This window comes from Schistocerca gregaria, chromosome 3 (genome assembly GCF_023897955.1).
Source record: "Schistocerca gregaria isolate iqSchGreg1 chromosome 3, iqSchGreg1.2, whole genome shotgun sequence".
In the NCBI taxonomy this organism is placed as follows: Eukaryota; Metazoa; Arthropoda; class Insecta; order Orthoptera; family Acrididae; genus Schistocerca; species Schistocerca gregaria.
The window spans coordinates 651,079,591-651,094,998 of record NC_064922.1 but is presented as its reverse complement, the minus strand read 5'-3'; the positions used below and the strand labels follow the sequence as shown (position 1 = coordinate 651,094,998).

At 40.7% G+C, this 15,408-nt stretch overlaps 1 pseudogene; it reads right to left on the bottom strand.

Moving 5' to 3' along the window:
* Positions 1–366: 366 nt before the first annotated feature.
* On the bottom strand, positions 367–486 carry LOC126356610 (5S ribosomal RNA; annotated as a pseudogene).
* Between the last annotated feature and the right edge of the window lie 14,922 nt (positions 487–15,408).

Sequence of the window (15,408 nt, the reverse complement as noted above, 5' to 3'; positions counted from 1 at the left end):
AGCTGTCTCTTTAGTGGACTTGTTGCATCTTCTAAGTGTCCTGCCAATGAAACGCAACCTTTGGCTCGCCTTCCCGACAATATTATCTATGTGGTCCTTCCAACTGAAGTTGTTCGTAATTTTAACACCCAGGTACTTAGTTGAATTGACAGCCTTGAGAATTGTACTATTTATCGAGTAATCGAATTCCAACGGATTTCTTTTGGAACTCATGTGGATCATCTCACACCCTTAGGCGTCACCGGATGCGGAAACGGAGGTCAACACACCGTTCTCCCACCTGTTGGCAATTTTCATGACCGGTGCCGCTACTTCTCACTCGAGTAGATCCTCATTTGGCCTCCCAAGGGCTGAGTGCAGCCCAGTTGCCAACAACACCAGGCAGACCCAGACGGTGACCCATCCAACTGCTAGCCAAGCCTGACAGCGCTTAACTTCGGTGATCTGACGGGAACCGGTTGTTGCCACTGCGGTAAGGCCGTTGGCAGAATTGTAATGAAGTTAAAATTAAAACAATTGCAGCCCTCGGTTGCGAAAATGAAGTCTTTTTGACGTAGGTTTCGGCCACTCCATAGAGTGGCATGTCACGTGTAAAATAACTATGAAGCGATAACGCTTTAGTCATAAAATATTATAATAAAACACATAGAGGTAGGCGTGTGGTGAAGTCCTAAGTGGCCTGCCTCTGTGACAACGCAGCCACGTTCAAAGCTTCAAGAGTTTTTACATAAAAAGAAACGGTGGGATCATTTTTCAGCATACCCACGCACAGAAATCCTTTGCGTGATACAAGTACTCTCCAAATTTTCAGACAAAAGCTTGTCAACTGCTATATTCCTCTAAACTGTGGTTTTATGGAAATTATGCTAAAACAGCCCGCTCAGTGCTGGTATAAACTATTATTAATATTATATTGTAACATTTTACACATTTATTTTTTGCTCGGGTGAGGCAGCACTATCCCACCTTGGAATCCTTTCATATTCAGTACTTTTTTCCTAAACAATTCGCTATCAGTTGTTCCTGTAGCTTTTATATTTTTTTCATAATTCCTTTTTTTACCTCCTGGATAAAACATGTTTTTGACTTCTTACCCCACAAGTATTCGAAGAGCTTTTTGGTTCATCTTTCATCTATTGTTTCACATTTGATATAAGTACCCAAAGGCACCAGTCTTCTTTTTCTAATGACTTCTGTGTTTTCGATTTAGATAAATTTCATCGTCAGTTTGTAATTTCCAACCATCCATAGTTTTCTGCAGACCTCATATTTTCCCTAATGATTCACCTGTCTAGTAAATTATAGTTCAATGCTAGAAATTCGCTTGCATATAAACATACTGGCTCCACTAATGAACTGTATTGCATTATTTTTACACTTTTAGGTAGGTATTATTTATTGTAGTGATCTTTAGTTATAGCATATGTCCTTCCCACTTTATGTAAATTTTCCTCTATAGTAGTTTTTTCGAAACAATTTTCTTGGTTTATCTCCCCAAAGCATTCAATTTTTTTTATCTTTCTCTGTTTGAGCAATATCTGCTTTCAGAAATGTCCGTGCATTTTAATGTATGTTCAAAACTTGTTTTTTTTTTCTGTAGAAATTCTTAAACCAGTCTGCTACCTGTCTCTTCTAAAAGATTGATTTGTATTGCAGCAGAGGCAACATTTTCAAAACAGTGTAGGAAAGGCATTTGCAAACACGATAAAGTTTCTTTCAATATTTTTGTTTCCTCTCCCCAAATCTATTGGTGAAGTCTTATACTCATTCAGTTTTTCAATCCAGTTTCTCACTATTTATTTTTCCACAAAGCAATAAAATTGCTGTTGTTATATTAAAATATTTTATTGTTATTATTACTAAAACCGTAAGCATCTGTGGCACATTAAAACATTTTACTTTCCAGGGGAAGAGCGTGAAGGAAGAGAGACACACACACACACACAATCTCCCGCTATGATAATTAAAGAACACATGGAGCTTGAAAACTTATCATGTAACGTCAATCGACTTGAGTCACTTGCCAACTTGTTCTTATAATGGCTTGTGTACTAAATTGGCAGCTGGTGGCAACGCTTGCGGATGCCTTTCAGTTGAATTCGGCGCAAATCTTGAAATTTATTGATATATATGAGCAGGATGAATGTCTTTTGGAACACGCCACATCTCGATTGTTGTTGTTGTGGTCTTCAGTCCAGGGACTGGTTTGATGCAGTTCTCCATGCAACTATATCCTGTGCAAGTCTCTTCAACGTACGTCTCTTCATCTCTTGGTCTCCCTCTACAATTTTTACCCTCCACGCTTCCCTCCAGTACGAAGTTGGCACTTACTTTTTCGTGTCCGGGAACCAGATGACAATATTTCAGCCCAGTATATGGCCACGTCCAAGGCTTCTTTCCTGTCCAGCCATAAATTGTCGGGGTTGCACCTACAAGGGCAGATGCTCTATATCCTGCACAGTACCACAGTCACACTTATCATCCGTGGTTCCAAGACCCCACCTAATCATATTTGTCTTCACTGGGACACCCCTGTCCTGATTCGGTCCAGTGTCCTCCATGTCTTCCAGTTTGTGCTGAATCGGTTGGGCACTTCCTGTGCTGGTGGGTAAACAGCTGGTGGTTCTTCTACTATCGTGGCTAAGAACCTTTTACGGGATTTCAATCGCCTGGGTTTAGATTCACTGCCATAAAGGTGATGCCGATCGTCAATAGTTTGTCTGAGCGTCTCTGTGAATTCATGTGATATTCTCCGAGAGTTGGGATTCGCAAACCCGGTAGCTCTATATAGTTCTGTAAGGAAAGTAGGTTTCATGCATCCTGTTGTTAATCAATGTGTTTCATTAAGACTTATGTTGATCTTCTTTGCATGGGTTGATCTGGACCATGCTGGGCAGGCATATCCGGCTGTAGAGAAGCATGAGGCTGGTGCGATGGTTCTTAATATGGAAGGTTTAGCATTCCATTTGAAGTTAGCTAGTTTCCGCGGAATATTATTTCTGGCAGTTACCTTTTGTCGCGTCTTTTCGCAATGATACCTACACGTCAGATATCTATCGAGCACCAGGCTCAGGTAAGTTGGTTTGTCGGTATGCTCCAGTGTGGTATTATTCCAAGAGACGTTAAGTTTGCGGTTTGCTTGCCAGGATCGAAGGTGAAGGGCGAAATTGGTGATCCCTTGATGCCTCAGAACGTGTCCTACTAACCGATCCCTTCTTCTAGTCAAGTTGTGCCACAAATTCCTCTTCTCCCCAATTCTATTCAGTACCTCCTCATTAGTTACTTGATCTACCCATCTGATCTTCAGCATTCTTCTGTAGCACCACATTATGAAAGCTTCTATTCTCTTCTTGTCTAAACAATTTATCGTCCATGTTTCACTTACTTACGTGGCTACACTCCATACAAATACCTTCAGAAAAGACTTCCTGACAATTTAATCTATACTTGATGTTAACAAATTTATCTTCTTCAGAAACGCTTTCCTTGTCACTGCAAGTCTACGTTTTATATCCTCTCCACCGTTCATCATCAGTTATTTTGCTGCCCAAACAGCAAAACTCATCTACTACTTTAAGTGTCTCGTTTCCTAATCTAATTCCCACAGCATCACCCGATTTAATTAGACTATGTTCCATTATCCTCATTTGGCTTTTTGTTGATGTTCATTTTATATCCTCCTTTCAAGGCACTGTCCATTCATTCAGTTATCTTCCAGGTCCTTTGCTGTCTCTGACAGAATTACAATGTCGTCGGCAAACTACCACCTTTTTGCAGTTTCTTCAGTTTTAATCTCCAGTTCGTAACCAATAGATTATGGTCAGAGTCCACATCTGACCCTGGAAATGTCTTACAATTTAAAACCTGCTTCCTACATCTCTGTCTTACCATTGTATAATCTACCTGAAACCTACCAGTGTCTCCAGGCCTCTTCCACTTACATAACCTTCTTTCGTGATTCTTAAAATAAGTGTTAGCTATGATTATGCTCTGTGCCAAATTTTACCAGGTGGCTTCCTCTTTTATTCCTTACCCTCTTTCCATATTCACCTACAACTTATCATTCTCTTCCTTTTCCTACTATCGAATTCCACTCCTTTATGACTATTAAATTTTAGTCTCTAACTGTCTCATCATACATTTCTTCAATCTCTTCTTCATTGCGTAGCCAGTTGGCATATAAACTAGTACTAATGTGGCAGGCGTGGGCTTCGTGTCTATTTTTGGTACAATAATGCGTTCACTATGCTGGTTGTAGTAGCTTACCCGCACCCAAATCTTTTCATTCATTATTAAGCCTACTCCTGCATTAACCCAATTTGATTTTGTATTTATAACTCTGTATTCACCTGCCCAGAAGTCTTGGTTCTCCTGCCACCGAACTTCACAATTCCCACTATATCTAGCTTTAACCGATCCATTTCCTTGAAGGTGTCTCGGGCATGCAGCGGGGTTGACTGGTCGTTGTTGCCTACTGCCCTTACTACCCGTCCTACTGTCGCAGAGGTTTTTTTCCCTTGGCTCTTGCCTTGGCACTTTTTTTCCTCTGCCCTTACAACCGCTACCCTTCAATCGTTTTCGACCACTTCTATCTCCCGATGGACCATGTTAATGAGTAATCTTACCCAGACCCATGGACAACATTACAGCCCACATCCTGTGACGCCTGATTAAAAAACTAATGTGTTTACGGAGGCGACAGTAGAACTTTTGGTTTGGTCACCACGTTGGTGTGGGCGTGGAGGGGCCCCATCCTTTATTATTCGGCCTAGGACGTCAGTCAACAGGAGTAACCTGATGATGATGGCACGTTACGCCGTCGAAAATTCGTTCAACAACGACCAGTCAACCTGGCTGCATGTCCGAAAGACCTTCAAGCATCTCATTCGCCGGTAAAATCTATGAACACGATCCATTTCCCTTTTTAAATTGTCTTACCTACCTGACCGAATAAGGGATCTGACATTCTACGCTCCGATCCGTAGAACGCCAGTTTTCTTTCTCCTGATAATGATGTCCTCCTGAGTAGTCCCCGTCCGGAGATCCGAATGGGGTACCATTTTACCGCCGGAATATTTTAACCAAGAGGTTTAACTATACAGTAAAGTTACATACCCTCGAGAAAAATTACGGCCCTAGTTTCCCCTTGCTTTCAACGGTTCGCAGTACCAGCACTGCACGGCCGTTTTGGCTAATGTTACAAGGCCAGATCAGTCAGTCATATAGACTGTTGCTCCTGCAACTACTGGAAAAGCTACTGCCTCTCTTCAGGAATCACACGTTTGTCTGGCCTCTCAACAGCTACCCATCCGTTGCGGTTGCACCTACGGTACGGCTATTTGTATAGCTGACGCGCTCAAGCCTCCCCACTAACGGCAAGGTCCATGGTTCATCGGAGGAAGACATCTTGATTTTATCGGGCCAGACTTAGAGCTTGAATTGTCGGAAGTGGATCCGTTCTCTGAGACTGCTGATACCATTGAAACAAAACGGAGGTATTGAAGAAAATTTACCAACAGGAATAGAACGAATGAAAGTTAACTCCTTTAATAGATACACTCTGTTGAGCTTGTTGCGTAAGAGCAAAGCACCAGCCACATTAGGTTCGTCAGAGTCAGATTTTACGTACGATCTTATATGTAATCATACAGTTTGACAAGATATCAGTCTATAACTAACTACTTGTAACTACGTCAGACTTGAAACAACTCACGTGAAACTACCATATTTTTTGATGCCACGTTATAGCGCCTCGTAAACTAGTGCAGTCACAATGCAGAATTAATGGCGATGGTCTGAGCTCTTTTCAGACACTTAAATGTAATACCATTAGGCTCGTAAATCAACTGGTGCAACGTATGGGTACTTCAAATTGGGTGATGTCCATTGGAAATTAACAAATAAATAAACAGGCCGTTGAATTCAATTTCTGTAGCTCGCTTCGTCGCACAAATCAAGATTCAATGTGATTTTACTAAATTATTCCAGTAAAACGCTGCAACATTGTTTTGTTTCCAAATCTCAGCCGATATATCCAAATCTCGACCGATACATGGCTTCATCGTTATAACGACTGAGACGGTGATGCGTATGTAAAGACCTAGCAAACGAGTATTATTCAACTGTGGCGAAACAATTAGTCTCTTTATAACTACGATGTTTTGCTTTGTTTGGAAAGTCAGTAGTGCTGAGTGCGTCCTAGTCCACTCCTCCCACCAAGGAAAAATCCCGGGCAGGAGCGGGATTCGAACCCAGGTCCTCCGCATCACGGTCGGCCACGTTGACCACTCTGCTGTGAAGGCAGACTGATAAGAGTACACTATTCAGATTTATATTTCTTTTTGTCCTATAGCCCAATAGTAGTAGGTTTCACTGCAGATGCAGTAAAAGATGCGATTAGAGTAGAATATTATGTTATATGATGCTGAAATGCCCCATGTGTGTGAAATGCAATAACCTGAAACATAAAATTATTTATGAGATCCAAGCTAAATTACAATATACAAATGGATGAAGTAATTCAATGAAATGTTAAAGCCCTAGTTGTGGGCCCTAAATGTGGGAACTAGCTTACGTCAAAAAATAAAATATTTAAGGTGCTCTCAAAAACAAGATTGAACAAGGACACTACTTTGTTCAAAACGGCAGAAATATAGAAATGCATCTGATTACCTGACAATAAAAAAAGTTAAAAATACAAAAATGTACCATGAGATTCAAACAAAGTGAATCTTCTACTTGGCAAAGTTTCTACGAAAGTATGAAATGGGCAACTATAGCTGCAATTGATATTGTGAAATAACTCACGTCCTTTCTATCGATCGATGACAATGACTGCTTTAGCTGAAGCTTAAACTGAAAAAAAGGCTTTCTTCTACAAAAATACTAATGGATGCCGAACAGTTAATTGCAATATTCAGAATGTTTTCTGATGCCAGTACTGCTATTACTGCTCATCTTGAATGATCAGCACACGACAAGGCGAGTGTAGTTCTCTGTCTATGGCTCTCTGAAGTGCGATGGTGTAATAATGTATGGGTATTCGAAAATATAAACCAGTTCGTGGCGGTGTAAACGGTGCTACTCGCTACTTCAAATTGCGCGAGTGCCTGAAGGTTAATAGTACAAAAAAACCTGACTCTTATCGGAAACCTTGTAAGATAAGATGTAAGTAAAATAAAAACGTTTCCCACTTCCTTATGCTGATATTGCAATCTTCATTGATTCAACCGCAATATGGAAAATCAGCTCTTGACTTGACCCCTTGCTATGATACTATTACAGTAGATCTATTTATTATTTCGTCATTGCCGTGCCTTTCGTTTGAGCGTCTACAGTCTGATTGCTTACAGCATTAACCATTAGTCACTGCACAGATGGAACGAGTATTGTTCTTCGGTTTTCTTTTCAGTCTTCACTGAGCCATTGAACAACTGAAAGAAATGCCAAGTGCTTGCATGAAGGAAGCAGAGAAATCTATTTCTGAAGGGTGCTTCAAATATATTTCACTGGTTTCCAGAAGAGAATGAAGCAGAATGACTACCCAAATTAATAGGAAACCGTTCTGTCAGAGCCTTAGCGAGAGTTTGAGGCAAAGGCTAATTTCGAATGACCTCGAACAATTAAAATCCTTCATGATGTAGGTTGATAATTTGGACATAAAAAAATCGCACTATGAAATTGTGAGCTCGTGGGTAGAAGGGGAAGAAAATCTAAGAAAGGTGTGTAACTGTTTCCTTCTTTCTTATCTGAATGTAAGAGAAGGTTTCAGAGATTATATGGACAACAGTGGAGAACATTACTGGAAACGTGAAACCAGTTTTTGTCTGTGTTGAAGCACTCGCTGTGAGCACATCGGACTGTGAAAGAGGCTTCAGCACAATGAGCTTAGTTATGACAACCCTGCGGAATCCGCTCAATGTTTACTTCAATTACAGGCAAGCCGAGGACACCCATGCAGGAAGGCTAAGCTACACGAGCAGCAGTCTGACCGGTACTCCAACATGTGGGATCTTCTTTAAGTGAGTCCATCCACTATTTTTCTTAGGAATGCAGCACTATGTGATCTCATTGAGGGTGTCTGATTGATTTCAGTTTCTTTCCCTCTTCGTTTAAGATAGGAATGGTGCCTACTACCAAGAAGCTGTAAAACATACTGCTAATTGAAGTTAATTGCTTTGTGCCAACCTCAGTGACGATTGTGGAAATTGTTTGAATTACAAAATTTTCGTCACGATGACTGAATTATTATTTTTTGCACAATTTGTCAATTTCGGCGTTATCCATTTTTAAATGGTTGCTATAATATTGTTGTTGCTGTGGTCTTCAGACAGAAGACTGATTTGATATAAGTCTCCATGCTACTGTACCCTTTGGAAGCCTATTCATCTCTGACTAATTACTGCAGTCTACATACATTTGAAAGAAATTACTGTTATTATGCCTTCATCATCGTTTACACGCTACACTTCCAGCATTACCAAATTAACGTTTCCTTGAAGTCTCGGGATGTGCGCTGTTAACCTTTCACTTCTTTTAGTTAACTTGTGACATAATTATTTTCTCCTCAATTCGATTCAAAACTTCTTCATTAGATATTCCCTCTATCCATCTAAACTTCTGCAGCCTCTTCTTGCCTGAAATGTTTAACATCCACATTTCACTTCCATACAAAGCTGCACTCCAGACAAACCCTTTCAGAAAAGACTTCCTAAGGCTTAAGTTTGCATTCGATGTTAACTAATTTACTTTTTTCAGATGTGTTTTTTGTTCTAGTGCAAGTTGGCATTTTATATCGATTCTATTTCGCCCCTCAGCAATTATTTTGCTGCCCAAACATTTACCACTTTAAGTCTCTCGATTTCCTAGTCTAATACACTCGGCTACACCAGATTTAATTCGACTAAATCCCATTACTCTTGTTTTACTGTTGTTGATGTTTATCTTATGACATAGTTTCAAGATAGTATCCAGAGAGTATCAGCAACCCTCGAAGTTTTTATTTCTTAAACCTTTTAACACATTTTTCAGATTTTTCATTGATTTAGTTCACAGCTCGTTCAGTGCATATATTGAATAACATCAGTAACAGGTTACAACCACGTCCCAGTCTCTTTGAAACACTGCTTCCCTTTCTCACCCTTCAAGTCTTATAACTGCACCCTAGTTCCTGTACAAGTTATGAATAGTTTCTACTCCCTGTATTTTATCCTGCTGCCATCAGAATTTCAAAGAGCGTAGTCAACTTTGCCCAAAGCTTTCTCTAAATCTAAAAACGCTGTTAATGTATGTTTGCCAGTCTTTAACATACCTTATAAAATAAGTCGTAAGGTTAGTATAGCCTCGCTTGGTCCTACGGCAGTCTAAATTGCGTGTTTATTTAACGCAACATGTTTCGAGGCTACACTAATCCATTATCAAGTGCTACCAAACAAGAAAACACAACTGTACATTTCAGTATTATACATACTGACAAACACGTACGTCTATCTACATTGCCCCTAGTATTTACATACCTTAAATTTACTTTGCCAAGAGGCACCATCAGAGTTAAAAAATCAGAATCAAACAATTATTGTCAGACATGAAACTCTTCCTTGAACATCTCAGCTTATGCGGGCATAGTAAAACACTTGAAGTTCAAGTAGAGGAACTTGTAGGATTATTAAAGTTTGTTTCATTGTTCAGGTGTTTTAAGCTTACATACAAGAGAATGGTTTAACAATCGAATATGTATTATCAGGCATATGGCGGACATCGTGAACAGCAAGCATCTCAGGAATGAACAGCATTAGTTGCGATGCATCACAGGTATCTAGAACGTATTTCATTTTGAAGAAAAAGGGTGGATGCTGTCAAATTTAGAGGAACTATCGATTTTTTGTGTTTCAAGCTGCATGAATATATTAAATAAAAAGACAAAACAGAAGAGGCATTATGGATCTAATTTAACGATATCCTCGTTTAGAAGCAGCCACCAACGTGATCTATTAACATTTCCTGTTGGTTACTCTGTGTGAATGCCAATATGACAACAAAGGTGCAATACTGGTTTTTAGGATTTGCTAGGACTTGATGTATACACGTCCAAAAATTTTACTTTATACAGTTCATCCTTTGAGGGTTGAGATGTGTACGGTAGAGGACAGGACATTTTTTCGTAGGTGTAGGCAGTTGCCTCTAGTTTATAGCTGAGTTTTCTGAGAGGTTTAAGCACCTAAGTGAGATGTTTGAGGAAGAGTTTTATGTTTGTCAATGCACATTTTCTGCTGTTTTCTTTACTTTTGACGGTTCCAGATTGGATAGTACATTTTTGATATGTAGCACTGTCGAACAATACAGATAGATTTCCATGGTTCTCAGTATGGGTAGTATGTGATGTGTTGATTTGTGTTTCTCTGTTTTATAGGATTTGATAACGGGATAGGGTAGTTCCGAAACATATTGGGTAAATACACTGAAGAGCCAAAGAAACTGGTACATCTGCCTAATATAGTGTAGGGCCTCCGTGAGCACGAAGAAGTGCCGCAACACGACGTGACATGGGCTCGACTAAACTCTGAAGTAGTGCTGGAGGGAACTGACACCATGAATCCTGCGGCGCTGTCCATAAATCCGTAAGAGTACGATGAGGTGGAGAACCTCTTCTTAACAGCACGTTGGAAGGCATCCAAGATAAGCTCAACAATGTCCATATTTGGGGAATTTGGTGGACAGTGGAAGTGTTTAAACTCATCAGAGTATTCATGGAGCCACTCTGAAGCAATTCTGGACGTGTGGGGTGTCTCATTGTTCTGCTGGAATTGCCCAAGTCCGTCGGAATACATAATGGATATAAATGGATGCAGGCTCAGACAGGATGCTTATGTACGTGTCACCAGTGAGAGTCGTATCTAGACGTATCATGGGTCCCATATCACTCCAACTGCACATGCCCCACACCATTACAGAGCCTCCACCAGCTTGAACAATCCCCTGCTGACATGCAGGGTCCATGGATTCATGCGATAGTGTCCATACCTGTACAAGTCCATCCGCACGACACAATTTGAAAGGAGACCAGTCCGAATAGGCAACATGTTTCCAGTCATCAACAGAACAATGTCGGTGTTGGCGGGCCGAGCCGAGGCGGAAAGATTTGTGTCGAGCAGTCATCAAGGGTACACGAGTGGGCCTGCGGCTCCGAAAGCCCACATCGATGATGTTTTGTTGAATGGTTCGCACGCTGACACTTGTTGATGGCCCATAATTGAAATTATCAACAGCAATTTGTGGAAGGGTTGCACTTCTGACGCGGTGAACTATTCTCTTCAGTCGTCGTTGGTCCTGTTCTTGGCGCATCTTTTTCCGGCCGCAGCGATGTCGGAGATTTGATGTTTTATTGGATTCCTGATTGAGCTGGTGAGTTTTCTGGTGCCAATTTCCATCCTTCGTCATTTTGATCTCTGAGTCGACTTCGATGCTTATTTGTCTTCTGCTCATCTTTGGCGGCGCGGATTTAACGGCAGCGCGTGCGCTCTACTAGGGAGGTGTGTCGGGATCGGTGGTGAGCGAGAGTCTCGTGGGGCTGTGTACGTAGGCAGGGCGGCGAGAGGACGAGTCGGACAGCGAAGGAGCGGGTGTTGAGTTGTGAGGGCAGATCCACCGCCCATCGTGATTTGGTTTTCCTAGAGATCGGAAGGATAAGCTCCTTCGAGTCTGTTATAAGCTACGCCGGCCGATTGAATTGGAGTAGCCGATTTGCTTCGGTGGGTTGCGTGCAGTTTAATTGAATATGCCAGTGTACTAAAAATCCTTTGGAATTGTTTTAGTTGTTTATCATCTACCTCGGTGTGGTGACTAACTATCTTGACGACAGTTGAGGAAGTGTGGCTACGCCCAACCAGCCGACATGAAGTGTGGTTAAAGGCGTAGCTAGAAGTGCAACGAATAGTGAGTAAGTGCGGCTCTGGTGTTTCAAGACACGCCGAGATACGTCATCTATTCTACCTTGTAGTTTATTTGGTAGTTTGGCATGTAGATGTGCACCGAGATAATTCTTGTCATCTCAACTTTAGGGCATGATTTTTAGCCAACTTATTAATCGAAGTTTAAGGGCTGGCACTGGCAACGTAACTCACAGAGGCTAATTTGTTTCTATTCAGTTGTATTGATCACTTGTTCTCTAGATAAGATTGTGTAGTTTATGTCTCAGAATATTGTCTGCCGTTGACGCGTGTTGTGTTACAGATAATTGGGAGTGGTCGATGCGAGCATACTGGGAGCAGAGTACCACCGGGGCAGAGAGATATTTAAGGCCCTGTCCTCTGCTTTACATCTTCGGTTATGTTGTCACTGTTGCGTGATTCCATCTTTCCAGTGGAGAATTAAAGCATCCGAAGTTCAATTCCAGTGCAAATCTGAGTACAGTTCTATGTCGTTGCCTGTGTCGTGGATCCCTCGTATTATTCAAGCAACCTCATTTTAGGGGTATTGTCATATGGTAATGTTCTAGTTGTAATCATTCCAAGAATATTGTTGATTAGTGAACTGAGTAAGTAAATTTGAAGATTGGCTTGGTCAAAATTAAAGCACCTCCTCAATTGTTTTAGTCATCTGTATATAGTTCTATTTAGGAAAGTTGGCTAGCCAAACCCTAAAAGATCTGTGTTCTTACCCTTAATCTATTCCTCAGCTGATTGGAGGTAATGAGAGTTCTGATGGGAATTGTATGTTTGTACTATTTAAGTAAAGCTTTACCTGAGTATATTTACCTAGTCATATTCAAATTTCAAGTTTCAAGTTTTGTGTGTCTTGTTACGGTTAAAGAAATTTATTTGTTATTCGCCCAAGTGATCTGGCCTTGTAAGGCAGTCTCCTGTATTACTGTGATTGTGATTTTAGAATGCTTTTGTTTGTAATAAAATATGTAGCAACTACAACGGATTACTATCGTGATTTTGGTGTGTCATTACCATTACCACATTTCACTGATATTCACAGTACGCTCGTGAAAAGGTCGTATTGGAAAATACCCACTTCATCGCTGCCTCGGAGATGCTGTGGCCCATCGCTCGTGTGATAATCTGTCATTTTAGCAGCAGTAATCGATATAAGAACTGCGCCGGACAATTGTCGTCTTATATAGGCGCATCAAGCTTGGCTGGCAAGCATTTAGGAGGAATTCAACAATATTCAGACCAAAAATGCTAGTGAATCTGAAGAAATCAGTTTTGATCAATGCATTCTTCCTGTGCTGACGTATAGTCACGAGACATGGACACTGAACTCATTTACAAAAGGGAAACTTAGGACAGTACAGAGCGCCATGGAAAGATCAATGCTGGGCTATGCAAGAAAGGATAGGAAAAGGGTAGATGACATCCGGTCTGTGACGAAGGTTAAGGACATCTTAGAGACAGCAGACTCCTTGAAATGGCAGTCGCGAGAAGAAAAGACGGCAGATGGACGAAGCTAGTACAGGAGTGGAGTCCTAGAGAGTATCGGAGGCCCAGAGGAAGACATCAAGAAGATCGGTGGTAACACCTGGCAGAGAACTGCCCAAGACTGTTCCACTTGGAGAGGACTGTTGAAAGCCTACCTGAATCCACGACTCGAAGAGGCCACGTCATTTAATGATTGATTTGGCTGATGATGATGATAGGCGTTGCGGACAGCTGCGCCGTATTCTGGCTATTTACGTATCTCTGTATTTAAATACGAATGCCTAAACCACTTTCTTTGGCGCTTCAGTGTATATCACTCAATTTTGACAACTGGTCAGTAACTTTCTCACTATTAAAATATAAGACAGTTGTACGGTGGTTTCACAACAAATAAAAATGTCGCTGTCGTGACAGAAAGTGCAAAATTTCGAAGAAGACATAGGTCGCGGAGAAACGAAAGGCATCAAGCGATCACCATTTTAGAACTAGAGCGAAGCGTGGGAGGAAGCCTTTCCTGAAGGTATTTGTCTGGAGTTCAGCCTTGTATGAAAGTAAAAAGCGGATGGTAAACATGTGCTTAATTTTTTATATTCTTTGCTTTCGTCAATTAGATTCAAAATCCCAGGCGCTAATGATCTTCTACTCCTATTTATCTTTTGCCTATCTGAATCTCTGCTGTCTTCGCTGTCTTGTCTGTCAAAGCCGCCCTTCCTGATGTATTTCTCTCCGCTATTTTTATTCAATTGTTGTCGCATGCTTCTTTTGATATTCGGTTTATCCAGGTCCACCTCGTCAATTTCCTACCTTTCCACACATGCACAATAGTGGTCAGTAACGGCTTGAAAACGATATAATGCCAAAATTAGCAGATAATGGAACAACAGAATGATTCACTTGTTTTGGCTAATATGTCGTCATTCAAATCATTCTGTATCATTGTGAACCTAAAATAAACAAATTAATACTTATGGAACTTTATTAAATCGCTACATATTTTCCCGCACTCGATAATAGAGTGTTAAAGGCAGTGTATAAAGCTGGTACATTCCTTAGCTGTAACAGTAAAGAAAACGGCATGTTTATGCATGAGCAGTTTTGATGCTCTTTGAACTTTACGATAAGAGTGGTTTGCTGATAATCAGTAATTTTCCTTTCTGTCATTGCCACACAATATCTCCGCCGTTATCCTAAACATTGTGCAGCCAACTAACGCGCCTGCGGACGACTACTTGCTAACTAAGCTGTTAATACAGTACACTGTAATACAGTGATAAAAAAAATCACTCACTAATTTCGTTAGAACTGATGAAACATATCTGAAAGTATTAGCTCTGACGTGTAGTAAAAGAAGTAATGCTCTATTAGAAAATTGTACGTTCTGAAGAGAGCATAGGAGTCGATGAAACAAATCGTATTCAGTGATACCCTAAATCCTCCAACGCAAAGCGTTATAAAAAACAAGAATTTTCTTAAGAAAGTTTCCTAATCATTTAAGGTTAAAATACAAGGTGAAGGAGAGAGATTATCTACTTGACTGAGCCTCCACTGCAGTAGAAGGACTTAGAGATAAATCTTCAAGCAAATATTCATTTTTAAAAATATTGTCCGTTGTACCGTGTCAAAAATGTTTGTTTACGAAAGACTGACACGGGAGCTGAGATGTTTTTGACACTCTTTTCCGTATCAAATAAATGTGGAAGTGACATCCACGTATTATACTTACCCAACTTGTTTGAAATGTTTTGAGTACCAAGAATAATCACTGCAGCTTGCACGACGTGGGAAAATAGCTTTAAGTTTACAAATAGATAAATGTAGAAATTATCGACCGCTTTGACTTCTTTCAGTCATAAATTTACAACTGTACTAATGCCAAAAGAATATTAGTAGTAATATTATTAGAGGTAAAAATGAGATGCCAATAAAATGAGAGCTGGCCGAACTCCGTCGGCACTTATATACGGTTGCGCTCGTGGCGGCACCT